The sequence below is a fragment of the Elephas maximus genome, chromosome 2 (genome assembly GCF_024166365.1).
Source record: "Elephas maximus indicus isolate mEleMax1 chromosome 2, mEleMax1 primary haplotype, whole genome shotgun sequence".
Taxonomy (NCBI): Eukaryota; Metazoa; Chordata; class Mammalia; order Proboscidea; family Elephantidae; genus Elephas; species Elephas maximus.
The window spans coordinates 209,426,476-209,452,315 of record NC_064820.1 but is presented as its reverse complement, the minus strand read 5'-3'; the positions used below and the strand labels follow the sequence as shown (position 1 = coordinate 209,452,315).

The 25,840-nt window shown below is 37.8% G+C and overlaps 1 pseudogene; it reads left to right on the top strand.

Moving 5' to 3' along the window:
* The first annotated feature begins 19,300 nt into the window (after window positions 1-19,300).
* LOC126070465 (olfactory receptor 2L13-like) lies at window positions 19,301-20,238 on the top strand (annotated as a pseudogene).
* Window positions 20,239-25,840: the final 5,602 nt, after the last annotated feature.

Genomic DNA, 25,840 nt, shown 5'->3' with positions numbered 1-25,840 from the left:
CACTCACTTACAAGCATCTGACATTTGACAAAGGATAAAGCCCATTAACAGGAAAAAACAGTCTCTTTAACAAATGGTGCTGGCGTAAATGGATATCCATCTGCAAAAATATGTAACAAGACCCATACGTTACACCATGCACAAAAAACAAACTCAAAGCGGATCAAAGATCTAAATATAAATTCTAAAACAATAAAAATCATGGAAGAAAAAATAGGGGCAAAGCTAGGAGCCCTAATACAAGGCATAAACAGTGTAGAAAACACTACTAACAATGCACAAACACCAGAAGAGAAACTCCTAAAAATCAAACATTTATGCTCATCCAAAGACTTCACCAAAAGTGTATAAAGACAACCTACAGACTGGGAAAAAAAAAATTTGGCTATGAAAATCCATTCAGCATCAAATCTGTAAAATCTACAAGATACTGCAAAACCTCAACAACAAAAAGACAAATAACCCAAGTAAAAAATGGGCAAAGGATATGAACAGGCGCGTCACCAAAGAACACATTCAGGCAGCTAATAGATACATGAGGAAATGCTTATGATCATCAGCCATTAAAAAAAAAAAGAAATACAAATCAAAACTACAATGAGATACCACCTCACCCCAACAAGGCTGGCAGTAATCCAAACTACACAGAATAATAAATGTTGAAGAGGTTGTGGAGAGACTGGAACACTTACACACTGCTGGTGGGAATGAAAAATTTTACAACCACTTTGGAAATCAACTTGGAGCTTCCTTAAAAAGCTAGAAATAGAACTGCCATATGATCCAGCAACCCTAATCCTTGGAATATATCCTAGAGAAATAAGAGCCATCACACAAATAGATCTATGCAAACCCATGTTCATTGCAGCACTATTTCCAATATCAAAAATGTGGAAACAACCAAGGTACCCATCAACGGTTGACTGGATTAGCAATTTATGGTATATTCACACAATGGAATACTTCGCAATCATAAAGAACAATGATGAATCCATGAAACATCTCATAACACAGATGAATCTGGAAGGCATTATGCTGAGTGAAATTAGTCAGTTGCAAAAGGACAAATATCATATGAGACCATTGTTATAAGAACTCAAGGAAAAGTTTAAACACAGAAGAACATATTCTTTGATGGTTACGAGGGTTGAGGGGGAGTTAGAGGGGTATTCACAAATTAGTCAGCAAGAACTATTTTAGGTGAAGGGAAAGACAACATATAATACAGGGGAGGTCAGCACAACTGGGCTAAAGCAAAAGCTAAGAGGTTTCGTAAATACAACCAAACACTTCGAAGGCCAGAGTAGCAGAGACAGGGTTCCAGGGACCATGGTTTCAGGGGACATCTAGGTCGACTGACATAACAAAATGTATTAAGAAAACGTTCTGCATCCCACTTTGGTGAGTGGCATCTGGGGTCTTAAACACTAGCAAGCGGCCATCTAAGATCCATCAATTGGTCTCAACCCACATGGAGCAAAGGAGAATGAAGAACACCAAAGACGAGGAAAATATGAGCCCAAGAGAATTAAAGGGCCACATAAACCAGAGACTCTCCATCAGCCTGATACCGGAAGAATAGATGGTGCGCAGTTAACACCAATGACTGTCTTGACAGAGAACAAAACAGAGAATCCCCAATGGAGCAGAAGAAAAGTGGGATGCAGGCCTCAAATTCTAGTAAAAACACCAGACTTAATAGTCTGACTGAGACTGGTGAGACCCCAGAGGTCATGCCCCTGGACTCTCTGTTAGCCCAAAACTAAAACCATTCCCAAAGCCAACTCTTCAGGCAAAGATTAGACTGGACTATAAGACCTAAAATGATAGTGATGAGGAGCGTGCTTCTTAGCTCAAGTAGGCACATGAGACTATGTGGCAGCTCCTGTCTGGAGGTGAGATGAAAAGGCAGAGGGGACAGGAGATGGTTGAATAGACACAGAAAACACAGGGTGGAGAGGAGGAATGTGCTGTCACATTGTAGGGAGAGCAACCAAGGTCACATAACAATGTGTGTGTGTTTTGTATGAGAAATTAACTTGAATTGTAAACTTTCCCTTAAAGCACAATAATTTTTTTTTTTTTTTTTAAATGGGTAAATTCACAGCCTTTGTGCATACAGAGGAGTTTAGACCTCTTTATTTCCGGGATGAGTAGTGCAGCGTGATTTCATCAAAAGCTTAAAAGACATCGTGATCTCTGAACTGTGATGTAGAACGTGTCTGGTCATAGGTGACTGTAGACAGAGAGATGGCGATGACACTTTTTCATCTGTAGGATCTGATCTTGTAAATACTCTTCTGCTACAAAAGTTAGGTGGCAGACAGAGCCCCTCTCTTGCATAGCCATCTCATGAGCAGGTGGTCTCCAACATGAACATTCAGATTAGAACTGAACAACACATAATATTAACATCATTGAGATGCCTATTTTAAGCACTGGAAATCAGGGAAATAAACTGTCTACCTAATTAAGGTTTTACCAATCCTTGTTAATTAGCACTGCCTTTTTCTATCTAGTATATAAAGCACCTCTTTTAGGTACTATTTAAAGTATCTTTCTCCTATTATTACCCTGGGTCCTTGACTCCAGATTTCCTCTGCCTCTATTATGTCTTCAAAAGGATTCATCCTATTGTTATGGGGATGTATGGACAAAAGAACACTGGATTTAGGATAAGAAGTTCTGGTTTAAGAATCATTTCTGTCATTTTCTCTCTGAGGGATGAGTGAGAAGATAGTTAAACCTTTTTTTTTTTGCTAAACTGACTCATATGTTTTGAATTATGAACAGATTCCTCAAAGAAGTAAAAGATATATTTTGTATGAAAAAGTTTTGAAATATTTTAGAAATCATTTTATATGTTCAAACATAATTTTTATTTTAAATTTTAATTTGTCAGCCAAGATCATATGTTGCCAGCTTTTTCCCACCCAACAACCAGCTTGAAAGTGATAGCATAAAATGCCAATGCGACCATTTGACTTGGCTGCTGACATGAAAGAGCAATGCTAAGATTTCAAAATTTAAATGGTTAACTTGTTTTAAAATTTGAACCGGCACAGTACATAATAAAGGCAGCATCTTTGCGGTGCTGGCTAAGCTTTGGAAATCCGGAAAATAAACAGTCAACTTTACCTAATCAAGCCTTTGCCAATCTTTGTTAATTTGTTCCACCTTCTATCTTGTACGATATTATATCGCACGGGTAACAGAATCTAAAGGGTTTTTTTTTTTTTGAGAAATAACTATTCCAGAGCCATAGGTAGATATGTAGATGGTTGAGATACACATACACACACATGTTTGATTAAATTACCATTACAATTTCAAGCCACAACTTTCTACTTTAAAGTGAAAAGTTAACAAAGATGTAGATAGATAGATAAATCTGTATAACCCGTGCTGTAAAAAATAATGTATAATATTGTATCAAGTTAGACTTCTCAACATATAACAGTCAGATAATTTCACATCAACATTAGTTTAAATGTATTACTTAATTCTTTCACGTATATAGGGCTAAAGCAGCTTGAATGTTTTCAAGGGTTTTTTTTGTTTTGTTTTTTAATAAAGAATTTTTGTTTGCATTAAGGATATATACCTGAATTTATTTGCTAAGTGAAACATTAAAAAGCTACATATAAACTCAACAAATATGAATGGATGCTTACAGGCATTTCTTCTCTAGGTAAACTCGTGGACTGAATTAACATGAAGCTGTTAAATTGGATAGCTGCAATTGAATGCTTAAAAAAAAAGTAAAGTATATATACATACTTGTGTGTGTGTAATACACTTTTTTTTCCACAAGTGGGAGAAATTTTCCCCTCCAGAAATAGGTGATGGATAGTTTTTAAGTGTACATGTATATATCCTTAAGAAAAAGAGGAAATTCTTTTTCATTATCTTTAAAGTAATAGCATAACTTGCCCTGATTTTTTCCTTATTTATTCTAGGTCCTTTATTTGGAAAATATCCAAGCAATTTTATGTCTATGAACCTCAAAGCCATGCCCTTTGTGATGAGTTTAGGGAAACAGACAACCGTCCCCTTTTCCATACTCACACTTAATTGTAAGCATAGGTAGAGAACCATTGTCCTGGACTATTGGTGTTTCATTCCATACTCTCCTTTTTCTTTCCTTCTGCCATCCTGCCCTCCACAACCACAGTGTCTCTATGCCCACAAAATACCAAAATTATGAAGCCAGTTTCTTGAAACAGCCTCCCTTCAGTGAAAAATTCTGCTAATACAAGCTCAATCATTTGACTGAATTGACTGCTTATTTAAGAAGACTTTTTGGTCTGCTGACTCTGTGCACACATAGCCCATTCTTACATCTTCAGCATAGCATATGGACAATAGGCAGACTTTTTAGTTGTATCATCTGTGGATGGAATTTTACAGTGGTTACTCTGTAATTCAAAATTTACATGCAAAATACCAAAACCGTAATAGATATCAATAGTTCAAAAGGACATCTTAAAACAATGGAAGCACAATTTTTAACAAAAGTTGAGACCCCCATAGAGGGGAATCATAGTGCAGGAGACATACATATGGGACTGAATCCTTCTGATAGGTTGACTGCACATGTTTTGCTTACATTAGTGTTAAGATACTGCTTTCTACCCTTGGCTTCAGTTTATATTTAATTAAAAGTCCTGTATGACCGTTGAAAGTTTGTTACACCTACCAAATACCTTCCCTAGGGCAATGCCAGAGCCCTGGTGGTATAGTGGTTAAGACCTGGACTGCTAACCAAAAGGTCAGCAGTTCAAATCCACCAGCTGCTCCTTGGAAACCCTATGGGGCAGTTCTATTCTATCCTATAGGGTTGCTATGAGTCGCAATCAACTCAATGACAATGTTTTTTTTTTTTTTTATAGCAATGCCACTTTAAATGGCAAATTGTCTTTGTCAAGGGAACAAAAAGTTAGCTGTGCCTTAAATTGTAAGTGAATTCAGTGAACTAATTTACTGTCCAAGCTTTGATATATGTTAAATCACCATTAGTGGGGAGGTGAAGAGATGGAGCATTGTTAAAGATAAGAAATGCAAGAAAATGTTTGGATGGACAAAGGCAAAAACTTGTGGTCTGCTCATTGATCCTCTTTAAACTGACCAAATCTGACTTAATTGTCTGAAATAAACAGACTTTATTTTTTGAGATTATGTGAGCACAAAAATGGTAGATTTTTTTTTTTTTTTATTGAGCCTTTCAATATGCTAGTGAATAGGCTCAACATTTTTCGTGCATTATTTTATTTAATCTTCAGAACAGCCTTTTGATCTATGAGCTTCTACATTTTACAATACAGTAAACATTAGGAGCCCCGGTAACGCAGTGGTTAAGAGCTCAGCTGATAACCAAAGGGTCAGCAATTCAAATCCACCAGCCACTCCTTGGAAGCCCTATGGGGCAGTTCTACTCTGTCCCATAGGGTTGCTATGAGCCGGAATCGAATCAACTCATCAGCAATGGGTTTGGTGTTTAAACAAAATTAACAATTTTAAGAAGCGTGCCTATATTTAATCATTCTGAGATAAGACTTTTAACGTTTAAAGCATCATCCATTTGTGGTTCTTAAAGTTTAAGGAACACCGGAATCACCCAGAAGCCTTGTTAAATACAAAAGCAGGGAGGGCCCATCTCAGTTTCTGATTCAGTAGGTCTGGGCTGGGGTCTGAGAATCTTCATTTCCAATAAGATCCCAGGTGGTGCTGATGCTGCCCATTCAGATATTACACTTTGAGAAAAACAGCCTTACAGAAGCTGCCTAAAGGTGAATTTGGGCTCTATTCTATACTGAATTTCAATGCTCTTGTAACCTATAAACTGATTCCTAATTCTGGGCAGCTATACTTTGGTTTTTATTTTCCCCCCTATTTTACCCTTTACCCACTCTATGACTCACCATTATCAATGACTTTCATAAAGGAGTGAAATATGCATAATGAAATTAGTCACTTTCATAGATAAACCATAGTGGCCAAGTTTAATAGTGGTTACCAGAGGCTGGGGGAAGAGGGAAAGAAGGAAATTATTGCTTAAGGGGTCCTGAATTTACATTAAGGAAGAGCGGTGAAAAATTTGTAAATGGATAATGGTGATGGTTGTACAACATGGTGAACATGATTCATGTTGCAGGATTGTACATGTTAAAAAGTTGAAATGGCTAATATGTTACATATATAACCTCAAAAAATATTGCCAAATAAAAAAAGTTAAAATGACAAAATTTGTGTTACATAATCAAAACTAAAGATGAATTTAAAAAATTGAGGGTATAAGAAAGTGTCCACATTAAGGAATATATATATATATATATTTTAACCAAACTAAGGCGAAACAGAACAAAACAAAAAAACTGTACTTGAAATCACATGATTTTGATTCTAATACCAATCCAGCAACTGTGTCCTTGGACAAGCCCTGTAATCTGTTTAAGCTTAAATTAATCAGTTAAAAGAGATTTAACAATCTCCTAAAATTGACAACCTCATAGCATCGTTAACATCAAAAGACAGTCTGCCCTAAAAAACATAAACATCCTTTAACTACATGATCTAGGATCTGCATTGCTTTCCTGGAATATTGTTTTTAATATTGAAGCCCCAGGTCCTGAATCTATTAAAGAGACTAGAAACCCAGGCTTATTCTCTCTCAGTTGTATAGATTTGGTTTGGGCCTGGCAGTTTGGAATCATAAAATTCCCTGTTGGGCTAGGTGTATCCACAGTGATCACAGCTCATGGGCTAATCAGCTCTGGCTATAATCAGCCTTTCCCATTTTCCTCCAGGTCCTCTACAAATAATAACATTACAACTTGTGCAGTGACCAGAAAACAGAGGCCTGACCTCTTGAGCCTCACTGATGGTCTGTCCCTCTACCAGATACTATTTTTTAAGTTTTTGAAGACATTTATTGGGGTAAAAATACATATAACATAAATTTGCCATTTTAACTATTATTTTTTAAAATTTTTATTGTGCTTTAAGTGAAAGTTTACAAATCAAGTCAGTCTCTCATACAAAAATATATACACACCTTGCTATATACTCCTAATTGGTCTCCCCCTAATGAGACAGCACACTCCTTCTCTCTATCCTCTAATTTTGTGTCCATTCAGGCAGCTTCTTACCCCCTCTGCCCTCTCATCTCTCCTCCAGACAGGAGCTGCCCACATAGTTTCATGTGTCTACTTGATCCAAGAAGCTCACGCCTCACCAGTATCATTTTCTATCCCATTGTCCAGTCCAATTCCTGTCGGAAGAGTTTGCTTTGGGAATGGTCCCTGTCTTGGGCTAACAGAAAGCCTGGGGACCATGACCTCCAGGGTCCTTCTAGTCTCAGTCAGACCATTAAGTCTGGTCTTTTTACGAGAATTTGAGATCGGCATACCACTGCTCTCCTGCTGCCTCAGGGGTTCTCTGTTGTGTTCCCTGTCAGGGCAGTCATCAGTTGCAGACAGGCACCATCTAGTTCTTCTGGTTTCGGGCTGATGTAGTCTCTGGTTTATGTGGCCCTTTCTGCCTCTTGGGCTCATAATTACCTGTGTCTTTGGTATTCTTCATTCTCCTTTGCTCCAGGGGGGTTGAGACTAATTGATGTACCTTAGATGGCCACTTGCTAGCATTTAAGACCTCAGACACCACTCTCCAAGGAGGGATACAGAATGTTTTCCTAATAGATTTTATTATGCCAATGGACTTACTTGTCCCCTGAAGCCACGGTCCCCAAACCCCTGCCCCTGCTACGCTGGACTTTGAGGCATTAGTTTATTCAGAAAACTTCTTTGCTTTTGGTTTAGTCCAGTAGTGCTGATCTCTCCTGTAGAGTGTGTTGTCTTTCCCTTACCTAAAATAGTTCTTATCTATTATCTAATTAGTGAAAAACCCTCTCCTTCCCTTCCTCCCCACTCATAGCCATCAAAGAATATTTTTTTCTCTGTTTAAACTTTTTTTCAAGTTCTTATAATAGTGGTCTCATACAATATTTGTCCTTTTGCATCTGACTAATTTCACTCAGCATAATGCCTTCCAGATTCTTCCATGTTATGAAATGTTTCACAGGTTCATCATTGTTCTTTATCGATGCATAATATTCCATTGTGTGAATATACCATAATTTATTTATCCATTTGTCTGTTGATGGGCACCTTGGTTGCTTCCATCTTTTTGCTATTGTAAACAGTGCTGCAGGGAACATGGGTGTGCATATATCTATTCGTATAAAGTCTCTTATTTCTCTAGGATATATTCCAAGGAGTGGGATTACTGGATCATATGGTAGTTCAACCTATTTAAGGAAGCACCAAATCGATTTCCAAAGTGGTTGTACCATTTTACATTCCCACCAGCAGTGTGTAAGTGTTCCAGTCTCTCCACAACCTCTTCAACATTTATTATTTTGTGTTTTTTGGATTAATGCCAGCCTTGTTGGAGTGAGATGGAATCTCCTTGTAGTTTTGATTTGCATTTCTCTAATGGCTAATGATCGTGAGCATTTCCCCATGTATCTGTTAGCTACCTGAATGTCTTCTTTAGTGAAGTGTCTATTCACATCCTTTGCCCATTTTTTACTTGGATTATTTGTCTTTTTGTAGTTGAGTGTTTGCAATATCATGTAGATTTTAGAGATCAGATGCTGATGGGAAATGTCACGGCTAAAAACTTTTTCCCAGTCTGGAGGTAATCTTTTTACTCTTTTGATGAAGTCTTTGGATGAGCATAGGTATTTGATTTTTAGGAGCTCACAGTTATCTAGTTTCTCTTCGGCATTGTTAGTAATGTTTTGTATACTGTTTATGCCGTGTATTAGGGCTCCTAGAATTGTTCCTATTTTTTCTTCCATCATCTTTATCATTTTAGATTTTATATTTAGGTCTTTAATCCATTTTGAGTTAGTGTTTGTGCATGATGTGAAATATGAGTCTTGTTTCATTTTTTTGCAGATGGATATCCAGTTATGCCAGCACCGTTTGTTAAAAACACTGTCTTCTCCCCATTTAATGGACTTTGGGCCTTTGTCAAATAGCAGCTGCTCATATGTGGATGAATTTATCTCTGAATTTTCAATTCTGTTCCATTGGTCTATATATCTGTTGTTGTACCAGTAACAGGCTGTTTTGACTACTGTGGCTGCATAATAGGTTCTTAAACTCAGTAGAGTGAGGCCTCCCACTTTGTTCTTCTTTTTCAGTAATGCTTTACTTATCCAGGGCCTTTTTCCTTTCCATATGAAGTTGGTGATTTGTTTCTGCATCTCATTAAAAAATGTCGTTGGAATTTGGATTGGAATTGTGTTGTATGTATAGATGACTTTTGGTCAAATAGACGTTTTTACAATGTTAAGTCTTCCTATCCCTGAGCAAGTTATGTTTTCCTACTTATGTAGGTCTCTTTTGGTTTCTTACAGTAGTGTCTTGTAGTTTTCTTTGTATGGGTCTTTTAGGTCTCTGGTAAGATTTATTCTTAAGCATTTTATCTTTGTGGGGGCTACTGTAAATTGTACCAGGTACTTTTTTGGGTTAAAGGTAGAACACTCACAGGGGTCCAGGCAGGCTGTTGTATCCCTGATGCTACTGGCCAGAGGCAGAGCTGTGGTCTTTTGCAGCCATTGAGGCCTGTTGATGGACACAAAAATCTTTGCACCCAGTACCGTGGCAGCTATGCTGAGCTTGGATGACACTGGCTATAGTATTCTTGATTTTCCCATTAAAAATTCTGGTATGTGTTGCTTTTCTTGTTCCTGTAGTAAAAATCCAATATACTTTGAGGGAAAAATAAATAGCTTGGTGACTTTCTTCCCAAGTTGAAGAGTATCATAAAACCTAAGAGAAGATTAAACAGATCACAGAAGCCTTAAAAGCCTTCATGACATGTGTGGTGATGGCCAGGTCTCTGAACTTACAGAATCTGTGTTTGGTAGCACTGAATAAAGTGAGAACAGGTCCATCTCTTCTCTTCTCTGTGGGATATAATGGGCCTTTTTCACAGAGAACTGCAAAGTAGGTACCCATAACATTTATTTCACAGTGATGATGGCTCGTCATGAGGGACAGACACAGTCACTGGAAAAGGCATCAAAATTCCTCCAATCTCAAGTGACTGAAGCCAAAAATATCTTAACGGCATCTCAGAAGAATATAGAACAAATTCAGAGGGAAATAGTTGATGGTTTAGATGAAGACATTGAGCTTCAGGAAAGCTTGAAGTACTTGTCCAAGAAGAGGCTGAATGGGAGGGAAACCAGTCACTGAAGAAACAGAAAAAAAAAAAAAAAATAGATGCTTGCAAAATTCAGCATGACTAAGGAGCTTTCGGAAACCCTGGTGGCGTAGTGATTAAATGCTATGGCTGCTAATCAAAAGGTCAGCAGTTCAAATCCACCAGGCACTCCTTGGAAACCCTGTGGGGCAGTTCTACTCTGTCCTGTAGGGTCACTACGAGTCAGATTTGATTCGACGGCAATGGGTTTGGTTTTCGTAAGGAGCTTTCAGTTCTAATTCAAAGTCTTCAAGCAGACCAAGCATCTTTACAGTGTGACCTTGCACAACATGAAAGTTTCAGCTGAAACCAAAGATACAGTGTGAACTACACAAAGTATATGAAATGTAACCTCAAAGAAAGTCAATGGAGGAAGGAAGTTATCACTTACAGAGAAGGTATATCCCGAAGTGTATGAAAAATCAGCCCTACACATCAATACTTTGACTCTTACATAAATACGGCTGAAGACGTGGAGAAGCAATTGGGAAGCACTTCCCTCAAAGGTAGATCAGCCATTGCGAGACAAGCACTCAAGAAAGTTGGCTGGTAATTGTGCTCAACAAGAGAAAGCTCAATGATTTAAGAAAAGAAAATGGTTACAAGAGGAAAAAATTGGTAGAATTAGAGCTTGAAATCCCAAGTTTTCCAAGTGGTCCCTTTGCACCTGCTGTTCCACAGGCAGGTCATGACAGTGGTTAAGAGGGTCAGGGCATCACCGGCATCCTTAGGTACACAGGGGAGCAGGAAGGGTGGGCTTTGAGGGCATAAGAATCCAGGGAAGTGGCAGATTCAATTCAGGTTGACAGCAGCCGACTCCTGAACATCCACACACAGCAGGAATTCTGATCTGTTTTTCTCTTTAGTCTGAATGCCTTTTTAGTGTAACTTAATTAATGCTGCATCTATTTTTCAAGAAGTTTTGCATTAGTAAAATTACTAGTGTTTTGAGAACACAGTTCTAATATAATTCTTAAATATACACATACTATATAAAGAGAAAAAAACTCCTGTAGTTATCTATAATATGTATATTTAATATATTTATATATCTATTTATTATTTATCTATTTCATTGACCTTCTAGAATTAGATCATTTAAGCATTACATTTTAACTTAACTAATTGGACCCCTATTACTAAAACATATTTAAGTTCAACATGACCAGGTGGAGGCATTTAAAACATTAAAGATTTTTCTTAAGGCTTAAACCTGGTTCAGCCCAATTTAGCCACGGTCCACAAAATGGCACTGGAATGCATGCAAATTTTAGATTGTGGATGAACCAGAACACTAGCCAGTACAGGAAAAATTACAGGTCGAAGCCTTGTTAGAAACTTAATTCCCTCTTAGAAAGCAAGGGCAGCATACACATTGCATAACAACCAAATCCCTTCCCTTGACAGGCTGAGTTGAAAACAGTGGTGTCTCGTTCAAAGATGGCTGCCAACCACACCACTTTGAATGTGTGTTGCTCTCATAGCCCTGGCAATAATCCAATGTCACACATCAGGCTCTTGAATGGTTCATTATGCTTCTTCTGAGTCTCCCATTCCAGGGCTTCAAACCATAATTTTTCCTCTTGCTGTTAGCTTCTGGATCACCCAAATTTTTAAAATTTGGGTCTGTTCCTGTTTTGCTTTGGCCATGACTGAACTGGTTTGAAGGGTTTGAAGCCCTGATCATTCTACATGCTTAATTTTGATTTGTTCTAAAAGCAACAACGTAAAAATCTAAGTCAATGACAACCACATTCCCCGCTGCTGAAGTTATTAGTGTGTTTATTAGTTTAACCTAAATTTCATAGAATATTCCTAGGGTGTTGACATTTTACAAACATTTCTTCTTTTTCTCCTTTTTTTTCTTTTAAACTGAATGTTTTTTATAGTACTTTTTTCTGTCTAAGCATGTAAATTTTATGCTGTTAAAATAATGCATGTTTGTATGGAAAAATTACATACATCATCATATTTAATCCAGCTTTGCAAATATGTAAACAAGATAGAATGTTAAGTAATTTCCCCAAATCACCTTTCTAATCAGTGTTTGATCCAGCATGCTGTACTCTTCTGAGTCTAATATTTGTTTTATTAAACTATCTCCAAGATTTAACTTGCTACCTCAGTAGAGCAGCTGGCTTAATTAATGGTTTTGTGAATCAATTGTCTATCCCACCTACAAATAAAGGAAAAGGTTTTAGTCATAGCGTAATTTTGTTTCAATCACCAATGTTTCCCTCTGAAAGCTTACTATGCTGCAGTCAGAAAACTGTCCCTCTTAATTAGCTCAGTAATCTTGAATGGTTCCTTTGCCTCTATAACCTTTAGTTTTCTAATCTACAAAATGAGATTAGCTCTCAAATAATGTTCTGGAATAATGAAGCCCATCCTCCACGGTCTAACTGTGGGCACTAGACAAATGAAGCGGTGTTTTCCAGGTTGATTGCTTTGATCTAAGTGGGTATCTGATTAGATTTCCAATAAGCAGAGTTAAGTGAAATGACCAGGGTTTTGGCCTCCATGGACTTGGACATTGGGGATCAATTAAAGGATAAAAAAGGTATATCTAAGGCTTGAGGATGCAAGGCTCTCTATACAAAATATAATAACTCATACTTCTGTTTTTCAACAGTAGGACCTATGGAAATTTGGTTAAATTAGGTGTGAAATGGCTTATTCTGCTTTCTTTGGAACAAGATAACAGGAAAGCAAGATCTCGGAACTATAGTCCTGGAATTATGAACGACCAAATTACATACAACCCGTAGTTATGAACCAAACCCCATAAAGTCGATTTTATTAAAAATTCGACATACATACAATGATTTGTAGTAACAAATGGGCACTACTTTGTGATGCTCATCAAAACGTTATTATTATTATGTTAAAGATATTTTAGAGGATCTGGAAATGTTTCTTTAATGTTTTTAGTGGATAGAAAGGTACATTATTTACTATATACTAAGACAAACATTTGACTAAATGACATTAGATTCAAACCATACCTAACTGTTCTGACTCACGTATGAATTCGACTTAAATACAGACTTAGAACCAGAACTTGTTCATAATCCTAGGACTGCCTGTATCAACATATATGCACAAATGAAGGAATATTGCACAAAAGAGGATGAAATTATTTTCTAATTGCAAAACAGTCCTACAAAACAGAGCCTTCAAATGTGATCATAGGTTTATGTCACAGAGAATCGCCAGTGACAGGAGCAATGAGGAAGGAAAGTTACAATGAGTCTGAGGGAATTTCTTCCCTGTAAATTTTAGCAGATAAAGAAGAGGTTCTCATCTCAGGAAGAGGTTTTGGTTTAATGCAGAGCTTATCGATTAGTGACATGATCTTTCAGCATAGTCCGAGAGTCTATGTGAGGGCAGTTTGGTGCTGAAACTTTTAAAATGAATCCATGGACTCTTAACAGGAAGTGTTGCTGTTATAAAGCTACTTCCTCACAAAATACAAACTCAAGCACTTCGGACAAGGTGAGTCATCATGATACTTTGAATCTTTTTGATTTGGGTTGGCTCTAACCTCAGGAAGATATTTTAGATATGCGATTTTCCAATCCTAGAGAAACACTTTCTGCTGCACAGAGAACAGGTCAGTTCTATGTCAAATTGGAAAGGCCAAAAGTAACTTTACGGTGTAAAAAGTGGTAATCTGAACCTATGAAAATTCTACAGTGTGCTACTTTGGAGTGGTCTGACCTTAATTAAGATAGTTACCCTTCTCTGGGCCCAAACCCCACAATGGTTAAACAAATGGAATGAACAAAGGAAATTGGCATCTACTGAAAACCTACTATATGCTGACCACTGTGCTCAGCATGTACACAGAGCTCACTTAATCCCATCTTCACTAATTCCAACTTCCTATCGAGTTGTCGAGGCTGATTTAGTGGAGGCAAAATAAACAATTTGCTCTTTGGTCTTGGACTGATTGTCTCTAAGGTTTTTAAAAAATGTGCATTACCTGTACCTTTGTCAAAATAAACTCAGAATGCTGCAATTGGTACACTTATGTATATTATGCCCACTAAATTGATTTTTTTTTTTTAACTCTGTACATTTCAGCAATATGCCTCTTCTGATGATCAAGGGACACAGTCATTTTAGTCCCACTTTGTAGCCACAGAGACAATATTCCGCAAATTGTAATGTAACTAAGGGGGCTGTGCTTCAGGTATTTACAGGGCATTAAATAATGCCCCGTACACAATAAAGAAAGCTGATGGCATCAGCGGAAATAGACTCAAAGCTCTGAGTTAACTCACATGTTTAATGTCCTTAAGGTTTCAGTCCCAGATTTACAGGATAGTGAGAGTAACATCATCTTCCATTGCCTGACAACATGCATGTTTTCAATATGGGAAATAAATCAGTCATTATAACTATCATCAAATCATCTCTCTGATGTTCTGAGTGCTAATCTATGCAGCAGAGAATCGAACTAGAAATGTGTGTATTCCTCAAAAGGATTGGCCCATGGCAGGTCATGTGTCTAATGCTTGCTATTGGAAGCACACCGCCGAGAGAATTGACTTAAGACCTTTGTTCTACAATTAAGCCTGGATTAAACAACAGAATGAGGAAAGTACCCTTTTCTAATTTATTTCCACAGTATGTTAAAGAGTGATTTTTGGATCGATCTAACAACATTTTGTCAATATGAGCTATCGTTGATTTATTAACTTAGCTCTAAGGCAAACATTCCGTCTATTTCAGCAGGCAAACAAAATGTTGAGAGCCTACTATATGAGTCAGCAGAAGAGATATGCCAGGTAGCCCAGATAGAACCATACCTCCAAATAGGGTGGCTAAATGTTCTGATTTGCCCAGGACTGACTACAGGGTTCTTGGGTTATGGGGCTTTCATTTTTAAAACCAGAACAGTCTGTGGAGTACTGGGACAAGCTGGTAATCCTACCTTAAAAGTGAAATGAGGAAGCCAGGCATGCAAATTCAATTAAATATACAGTCATTTCACTGACAGTCCTCGAACATGGTTATAATAAACCAGTAAGACAGTCACCCTTGAGTTGACTCTGACTCCTAGTGCCTGCCTGTGTGTCAGAGTACAACTGAGCTTCAAAATGTGCCTCAGAAGAAAGGTTTGGTGACCTAATTTCAAAAAGATCGGCCACTAGAAACCCTATGGAGAACTGTTCTACTCTGGTACACTTGGGGTCTCCATGAGTCAGAGTTCACTCAATGGCAACTGGTTTTAAGTTATATTAAGGCTGTCATAATGATTGTTAGGCTCCCTGGAGGAGAAACCATGTGCCTACATGAAAAGCTCTGCATTTATTACTTAATTCTCACAAAAAGAAGCATTGTCATCAAATTCTTGTAGAATCTGACCCCTGTGGATAACTGACACCAGCACCTAGAAAGCCACTGCTCGCCTCTCTTCCTGGGGCTTTTCAATTCCCTCCAATCCAGCCTCCTACATGTATATTTGCTTGAAACTCTGCTCACCCCAGAACATCCTGTGTAACCTCTAACACACACATAAGATCAGTCCATACTCTAATGACATCTCATCTCACCCAGAACCAAATCTAAATCCTCATCATGGCCTGGCATTTGCCACACAAATGCCCTCATATCCTAACCCATTCCCTCTCACACCCTGTGCTTTGCAAACACTGGTTCCCTTCTATTTTTCTGGGAAAAAAAAAAAAAAAAAAAACATGTTCTCACTTCCGGACTTTTCACTTGCTGTTCATTTTGGGTAAAGTATTCTTCAACTAGACCTGTTCTAATATTGCTTCCTAATAGAGGCTTTTTGAAATCTCTTATGTATCTGGAAGTGCTCTGTCTCCCTACTCTATTTTATCTTATTCATTGTTAAACAACATCATATCGTATATCTGAGTTTATAGCATCACCCATTCAATTTAAACTACATGATTATAGGGGCTTGTATGTTTTAATCACCAGTTCATCTCAGCATCAACAGGACTGTAGTAAAATAGAAAACTGTGGAATTTTTTTTAGTGACTGTATGAGTCATGTTGATGATGATGGTAATCTTTATCTGTTAGATCATCAGTTTTTATTTCTACAAAGTTAAAAGAAACAGCCCACGGCCCTATCTAGCTGACACCATCCCAACTAGCATCCTCATCCAATGACATCAGGCATCTGTCATGTTCCCTGATGTTGCATTTTTTTCACAGTTAGCATTTGTCAAGGAGACAGCTGTAAAAACGTTTCCCCTTTTCTATCACAAACTCTCACAATTTTACCCATGCATATCAAAGTTATCTGAATTAGCAGTTGATTTTAAGTTACCAAATATGAACCATAAATTGCTGATCCTTCCTGTTTAAAAATCGGTAATCCACGATGACTATTCAGATTGCTACCCTGGAAGGAATGCAGTATCAAGCTTCTCCCTTCAGACAGAAGCATATAATGTAAGGCAGGAAATCCCACACCTAGACTGGGTTAAGGATGAAAACCCATGTACAGTAGAAACACAAGAAGTGTTGCAATTGCAATTTATGTTCGTTTAGGAGACTGAGTTGAGGAAAAACCAAATTATGAGAGCTGAGGTGACATAAATATAGAAAGAGAGGCTATAAAAGGTTGAGTTACAATATTTCCAACAAAGCCTTTGGCATGAGAAGCAAGAAAATTTCATCGGGAAGGAAAATTTCTTCACTTTCGTCCCTTTTCGATTTCCTTATTACAAATGATTAATACTTGATTTCAATTTCATTAAATTACATAATGAGTGCCTAAGATGATAATTGCAAATATATGTAATCTATAAATCAAAGCAAAAGCCAGAGCATACATCTACTTATGCCTCCTTTTCTAGTTGAACAGTTTTGCAGCTGCTGGCCTCTGCTGCCATTTACTCTACAGGAGGAGAAAATAAATGCTGCTGCTCCTTGGAAGGAAACCCTGGTGGCATAGTGGTTAAGTGCTACCGCTGCTAACCAAGAGGTTGGCAGTTCGAATCCACTAGGTGCTCCTTGGAAACTCTTTGAGGCAGTTCTACTCTGTCCTATAGGGTCGCTATGAGCCAGAATCGACTTGACGGCAGTGGGTTTGGTTTACTCCTTGGAAAACCATTTGGGGTAATTCCACTGTGTCCGGTAGGATTACTATGAATTGGAATCAACTTGAAGGCAATGGGTTTGGTTTTTACTCTCCCTATGGGTCCCTGGATGGTGAAAGAGTTAAGGAGGTGAACTGCTAAATCAAAGGTTGGAGATTCAAGTCCACCCCGAAGTGTGTCCAAAGAAAGGCCTAGTGATCTACTTCTGAAAAATCAGCCATCGAAAACTCTATGGAGCCCAGTTCTACTCTGACACATATGGGGTCCTTGTGAGTCCCAGTATATATATATACATATATACATTAATCTCTGTATGCTTTGACCTAGTTGGAAATGTAGAATAAGCTCCAATCTTTTGCAAAAGGTTAATTATTATACAATCTAATTTGAGAGGAATTAGACACTATGCACAAAGCCATTACCAAACAGTAAGTAAACTTGGAATGTGAAAATAACTAGAAACTTGAAGCAAGAACAAATGTAAATTCAGATTCCATCATTAACTGCATTTGAGAAAGTTATTCACATCTATGAACACTGCTTCTCATATTCAAAAAAGTGGATATTTATTCCTAAATTTATGGAATATGGGGGAGGGTTATAACAAATGAGGTAACATGAAAAAAAACCTAATTACTTTAAGTATCTAAAAGCTTCCAATTTATACTAGTTTTAATCATACTACTTGTTGATGGGGTCAGCAGGAAATAAAATGAAAAATGTATATTATAGAATCTGTGACTATCACATGCACTTTCTACTTAAATGAAAGCTGGGTAGAAAAATCTGTGTATTTAATTTCAAGTTCTGCAGGGCTTCAGAAAATGGAAACATCAGTATAGATGAGCTAATATTCAAATATTTTGTAAATAATGTGGATTTAGTAGGACATGAGCGAGCCCTGATGACACAATTGTTAAATACTTGTCTACTGACCAAAAGGTTGGAGGTTCGACCCCCACATCTAGTGGCTCCACAGAAGAAAGACCTGGTGATCTGCTCCTGTAAAGATCACAGTCTAGAAATGGGTCAGCTCTTCTCTGACACATGGGGTTGCTCTGAGTTGAAAGCTGACTTAACAGTACCTAACAATGTAGGACATGCAGTACCTTTACAGTTCAAGGACAGTGATTTCCAATGATAGGTGCATTTTAAGAAAAGGCACAAAAGTGATAAAGAACATGAGAGAGAACTAAGATAGGATCAAGGACTGTCTGGCTGGATTAGTGCCAGTCAGGGAGGAAAGATCAGAGAGTAATAACGCAGAAAGCTAGGTAATAGAGGATGTAGAATTTCAGCATACAAAAATTTCTGAGTCATATGTCAGTTATTATAAATATGTCCTGTGCAACTGATAGATGCTGGGGATGCAGGATTTGGGTTGTGCAAACAGTTAAGTAGTCAGGTACTAACCAAAAGGTTGGCAGTTAGAGTCTACACAGAGGTGCCTCAGAAAAAAGACCTGGTGATCTACTTCAGAAAAACCAGCCTCTCTCTAAAAACCCCATCGAGCACAGTTCTACTGTGACATACATGGAGTCACCATGAGATGGAGTCGGAATTGACTCCGCAGCAACTTTTTTTTTTTTTTTTTTTTTTAATGATCATGACTCCTTCAAAAATCATGTCTAACAGGCCTGGCCAGAAGTCATTTCAGAGAGGGAAACCCTTTAGTTAAGTACTTTGTCTTTGTTGTGTATGGTCCCAGACTTTTATACTTAAAAATCACATTTATCAACAACTTGGTCACATGTTTACCAGGGAATACTTGGAGAAGAGGTTGGGGCATTCAGTTCAGGTATTGAATTAAAAAAAAGTTCAAAAGTTGGAAAACAATTGATTCCAAACAAACACTAACAAACTCAAAATTCCTTTTTATGATTTTGCTTTTTCTTGCTTCATTCCCCCCTCCCCCCAAGGAGGTTAAAGCAATACATTTTCATGGAGAAATGGAATCAAACTTCAAATGATTTCATTTTGTTGGGACTTCTTGCCCCAAATCTAACTGGCCTGCTGCTCTTGCTCCTTATCATCCTTGTATTCTTTCTGGCCTTGGTGGGTAACTCAGCCATGATTCACCTCATCCGCATGGATTCCCATCTTCAAAACCCATGTACTCTCTCCTCAGCCAGCTCTCCCTCATGGACCTGATGTACATCTCTACCACTACCCACAAGATGGCGCTCAACTTCCTCTCTGGCCAGAAAGGCATCTCATTCCTAGGGTGTGGTATGCAAAGTTTCTTCTTCTTGACAATGGCCTGTTCTGAAGGCTTACTCTTAGCCTTCATGGCCTATGACCGTTATGTGGCCATCTGTCGCCCCCTCCATTATCCCACCTGCATGAGTAGAAGGATGTGTGTCCAGATGATCATAGGATCTTGGATCTTGGGTTCTGTTAACTCCTTGGCACACACAGTTTACGCTCTTCATATTCCTTACTGCTGGTCCAGGGCCATTGATCATTTCTTTTGTGATGTCCCAGCCATATTGCCTCTTGCATGTATGGAGACCTGGGTCTATGAGTATGTGGGATTTGTGAACACTAGCCTCTTTCTCCTCCTTCCTTTCCTTGGCATCACTGCTTCCTATGGCAGAGTCCTTTTGGCTGTCTACCATGTGCGCTCCAAAGAAGGAAGGAAAAAGGCCTTCGCCACCTGTTCAACACATTTAACTGTAGTTACCTTTTACTATGCACCATTTGTCTACACCTATCTTCGGCCCAGGAATCTCCGCTCATCAGCAGAAGACAAGAATTTGGCCGTTTTTTACACTATCCTCACTCCCATGCTCAATCCTATTATCTACAGCCTGAGGAACAAGGAAGTCCTGGGGGCAATGACAAAGGTGTTTGGAATATTCTCTTCCAAGAAAGAATAGCCATGGTTCTCCTTACTCTTTTTTCTTTATTTCCTTTTCGGTGTTGATTAGAGCGTCCGAGAGAAGTGGTGTTCAATAGAAATATAATAGAAGACACATGCGTAATTTTAAATTTTCTAGTAGACACTTTCAAAATTTAAATAAAACTGAAATTATTTAAAATAGTGTATTTACATAACCCAAAACATTAGTAACATTATTTTTTAAAAAAAACCCATTACCATTGAGTCATTTCTGACTCATATGTATCCTACAGAACAGAGTAAAAGTGCTTCATAGTGTTTCCAAGGAGCAGCTGGTGGATTTGAACTTTCAATCTTTTGGTTAGCAATCATAGCTCTTAACTACAGTGTCACCAAGACTCCAGTAATATTACAAAACACACTTTTTATGTATGTAATATATTGTAATGATATAATACACAATTAACATCAATGTAGATAAAATTTATGCCTGTAATATTAGAACTTATAGGGTTGCTATGAGTCAGAATCAACTCGACAGCAATGGGGTTTTTTTAATATTAGAACTCATATAAATTTTGTCTACATTGATGTTAATTGTATGTTATATTATTACAATATATTACATACCTGTACTATGCGTATAAGTTCTACTCTGTCGTATTGGATCGCTATGAGTCAGAATCGACTTGATGGCAACAGGTTTGGTTTGGTTTGGTATATGTGGTTTGGCATATTTCTTGCATATCTTACTATTAATATAACAATGTTATATTATTTTATTGAAATATCATTTGTACATGTAATCAATATAAATGTAATAATATGATACTTTTACTTTGTTTTTATTCTAAGTCTTGGCAATTTTGCATGTTATTAATTAAAACACATAGTAATTTGGACTATTCACATTTCAAGTGCTGACCTGATAGCCACATGGGGCCAGAGACAACAATAGCATTGGACAGTGAAACTTTAGAGCATCCAGTAAAGTGTTTTGGAAAGAATATATGTGTTGTGTATAAAAATATATATATGGTATATAAAATATGGGTGATGGAATGTAAAGTAACCAAAATAAGCATGCTAATGTAGTGTTTATAAGAGCTTGTTTTGCTCCTTTTTAGTACATATATCTTGATTATAATTGACACCTGGAGTCCATCCTGTTGTAGTCTCCTCTTACAAAGCTATTTGGAGAGGTCTTGTTTGATTTGGAGTCCCTTGATGGTGCAAACTCTTAACATGGTTGGCTGCTAAATGAAAGGTTGGAGGTTCTAGTCTACCCAGAGGTACCTCAGAAGAATGGCCTAGAGATCTACCTTCAGAAGATCAGCCACTGAAAACCTGGTGGAATACAGTTCTACTCTGACACACTTGGGGTCATCATGAGTCAGAGTAAACTCAATGGTGACTGGTTTTTTGACATAGGATTTTTCTGATTTCAATAAATATGTTGAGGTTAAGTGACCCAAATAGGGGCATGAAAATTTTAGACAATTTATTGTACATTCAAATGAGCAAAATTATATATTTAAATTATCTTTAAAAAGCTATTAGTACTCATATACATTATTTGTGTAGAGTCACTGGGTGGTTACAGCATGAAACAAAATGAAAATAGGGACCTCAGTTTTCAGCCATGACATGTACAACCTTAATCAGACTTTGCATAGGTTGAAATGCTATGCTAATAGATCACAATGCTTTTTTTAACACAAGTTTTATTATTGTTATTTTACTAATAAACTTAACTTACTTCAAACCTATCTACGAAGTTTGTTATGAAAAGGTTTTAATGAATATGAGGAAAAAAATGAGGACTTAGAGGAGTCCACCCCTCCCCAACTCTCTATTGTCCAAGCGTTCTTTCCCGTTGTCTTTCCACGAATCTTTCAATATCTTCCTATTTTTGGTGACTTGAGTTCAATTAAAATGCAAAATCTATTGTCATCCAAGTTATTTTCCTAAAATATCAATGTAATCTTGTCAGTCTCCCTTTTTTAAGGTTGTAATTCCCTACTGGGCTCACAAAAAGTTCCAAACTTAAATTCATATTCAAATGTTTCTAAAATCTACATTATGTCTACCTTTCCTTTTCTACCACTCAATCCACATTCCTGGTGCTGTGGATACACTGGACCCTTAGCCTGTCCCTGTAGCACTCCGTGTCCCCACACATCTGAAACTTTGCTAAAGCCATATCCCACTCATGAAAAGTTCTACTGCACATTTTCTTATGTCTGTGAATTTCAGTCGTGTCTTTTTTCAAGAAGTAACAGAAAATTCACTTCCTATCTTCTAATACTCACAGCTAAGGTCTCCTTCCCTAAAACTGCACCTTTATATTTTTAAAGATAATATAGTTTAATTGACATTTTTTCATGGTTACGTCTGTGTCTCCTTTTAAATCAAAGCCTATGGCAGATAGTAAAAACTAAGATGTTAATGTCAGCTAATGTTTACTAAGTGTAAATGCATCCCTTATATACGCAACTTAAAGTTTCCTACAAAGCTGTCTTACTGATACCTGCTCCACTTTGTAGTAAAAATATTTTGAGTGAGACTGCTGGGAAGACTAGCACTAGATTTGGCAGCCAGATTTCTTAGAATCCAGAACCATGGTTCTTAATCTTAACTTTACGTTGCCATTGCCATTTTGGTTTGGGTATCCCCGACAGAAGGGACTGTGGTCGTTCTGTGGTAGAATTCTCACCATCCATGCCAGAGACTCAGATTCCATTCTTGGCCAATGTGCCTCATTCACAGCCACCGCCCATCTGTGAGTGAAGTGTTGCATGTTGCTGTAATGCTGAACAGCTTTCAGTGGAGTTTCAGACTAAGACAGACTAGGAGGAAATGTCTGGCAATCTACTTCCAAAATATCAGCCAAAGAAAACCCACAATGATCACGATCCGACAATCAGATCACAATGATCTGATCCTGTTGCATTGTTTGCTCTGAGTCAGAGCCAACTTAATGGGAGCTAAAAACAACAACATCCCAACAGATTAACTTATAGCTGTGACATGCAAATGCTGGAGACATCAATATCCTTCAGTGCGTTATTTGGAAACTCAGCTGTGCTTATCGACATGTGATACTAGCTCAGAGAAATAGTGCACGCGTTTCCTGACAGGACCAGGGCAAAATATAACCAGATGATTTCTCTACGAAAAATCAAGGATTCATTGCCCAGAGTCTCCCTTTACCGCTTTTAAATGAGCAAGGAATTGAGTGCTGGATTTTCAGTCTATGATGCATCTCATTCATTTGCTCTAGTTGAATCACAATTTCCTCTTGAATTAAAATTATAATAAAAATAATAATAAATGTCTATTCCTGCTCTCAATATAGTCTCTAGGATCAGTTTTTGGTTTTTGGACATTTTGCCATAGATTTGATTTCTAACAATAACCAATAACATGATTCCTCATTCAGTAAGGGGTAAATGACCACTTTCCTAGTACAATACTGGAGAAAGTAAACAAATTAATTAGTCTTTGTGAGACAAAAAAATGTCGACAAGCTAAATTACAGTCTTAAGAATTCTCAACAGACACATGAGATTGGGTGGTTGCTTGGAAATTTATTCACCTCCATTTACTATTTATTAATTTATGGTATTTATTGAGCCCTTCCTGTTTTTTCCTGTCTGCCACTCACTGTTCTAATCATACTGGGTAAAGTAATGGACAAAAAGACACAACCTCTGACCTGTGAGTCAAAATCCTGATGTGAGGCATAAACATGTAAATCAAATCAAAACAAAACAGACAAAAAAAGCCATTTTCATGGAGAAAATTCTGATACATCGTGACCCTATGTGTTACAGATTTGGAAGCATAGACTGCTCCATTGAGTTTTCTTTGCTGTGGTCTTTACAGAAGCAGACGGCCAGGCCTTTCTTCTGGGTGCTGCTGTGTGGATTCGAATCACCAATCTTTAGGTTAGTAGATAAGTGCAACCATTAGTGCCACCCAGGGATCTAAACATTTATAGTACACATTATATAGTCTTGTTGGGCAGTGATGATGTCAAAGAGAAAAATAGCACATGGATCTAATACAAAGGATGGCTACGGAGGCCCATTTGACTTGATGATGGAGTTTCCATAGCACAATCTGAGGGAAAAAATCCCGGAGCCCTCTGAAGACTGAGGAACAGAAGGTCACAGGAGGTAGTGAACTGGAGAGTGGTAGAACACTTTGATCAGGGGAGTAGCAGGGCCAGATCATTGCAAGGGGTTTGGGTTTTATTCTAAAGGTAGCAGAAGTCTTGGAGGGAGATGATTTCTAAAGTTTGAATGTCTACATCCTCTTGGATATTCAACAGGAGTGAGCTCTGGCCAAATACCTGTCAGAGCTGGCTCAGTGGAAGCTGCAATCACAGCCACTACTTCCAAATAACTGCACTCTGGTCCCCCTAAAATGCCTTTTTTCAATTTTAGATTTATATTTTGTAAGTATATTAAACTCAAGTGGTTCCAAGGAACCAAAGTTATTTACATTTCTAATAAATCTCTTGGCAGATAAACCATAAAGAGGCTATTTCTATCCATGAGACCAGATACTAAAATTTTCCATCCTTACTCTTGCAATTTTCCAATTTTAAACAGAAATGGGCTTCTTTCAAGGAACCCAAAACAAACAAACAAAAAAAAACCCAGGGCCCTCGAGGTGACTTATTTATTTAACCTCTTGATGAAGAGGCCAAAGACAATGAGATTTCTAACTTCTTCTCACCCAAAGATTGTACTCCAGGGCAGAAAAAATTCTGTCATGGACCACTCATGATAACATTTTGGAGGGACAGATGTTGTTAAAAACTATATTCTGTCCTTTCTCCCTGACTATAAAGAGTCCCAAGACATTTTAATGTACATGTCAAAACTTTTATACTACATTCTGGGTCAAATTGACCATTATTCTCTGAATCAGAAGTCCACTTTTTTGATGTAATCAGAAGACACTCCATTCAATATTATTATTCCTAACATCATTTGAGGGAAAGAAAGCAGAGTTCTGGCTCCCTGTGGGGTTAATGCTTCTATGGTCCTAACCCACTGTAAGCATAATGTTGTCAACCAGAGTCAGCAAGTAGGGGTCCAACGTATCTCCACCTTCCCAATTCCCCATTATTTCACTTTCTAATTCTGTGCTGAATAATTTGCTGCAACAGTCACAAAGAACTCACAGACTATCCTCAGGGTTACATGGTTTCTTAGAGTAACAGTGCAGAAGTAACACGATAAGATTCAGGATGCAACTCAGGATAAAAAAAAAAAAAAAAAAAAAAAATTTTTTCTTTTTTTAAGCACCAGGAAATTCAGGATGCAGCTCAGGTCTGTGAAGCAGAGAGCTCCTCTTTCCCTTTGGCAACAAGTACAGCTTCAGACAAGCTTCCCACTGGAACAGGTCTCTCTCAGGGTGACCGTGGGCTGCTCTTCTCTCCATCAGGATAACTCTGCCCTCAGGTTTCAGGGTTTTATAGGCTAGCTCATGTACTCCTTCACAATTACAAATGGGGCTTCCTAATCAATCTGGGTAAATGTCATGTCAACTACTGGCCGGGACTCCTCAGCCAGTTCTGGTAAAGCTCAGACTGATTACATGTCTAGAGTAAGTGAGGTGAAATC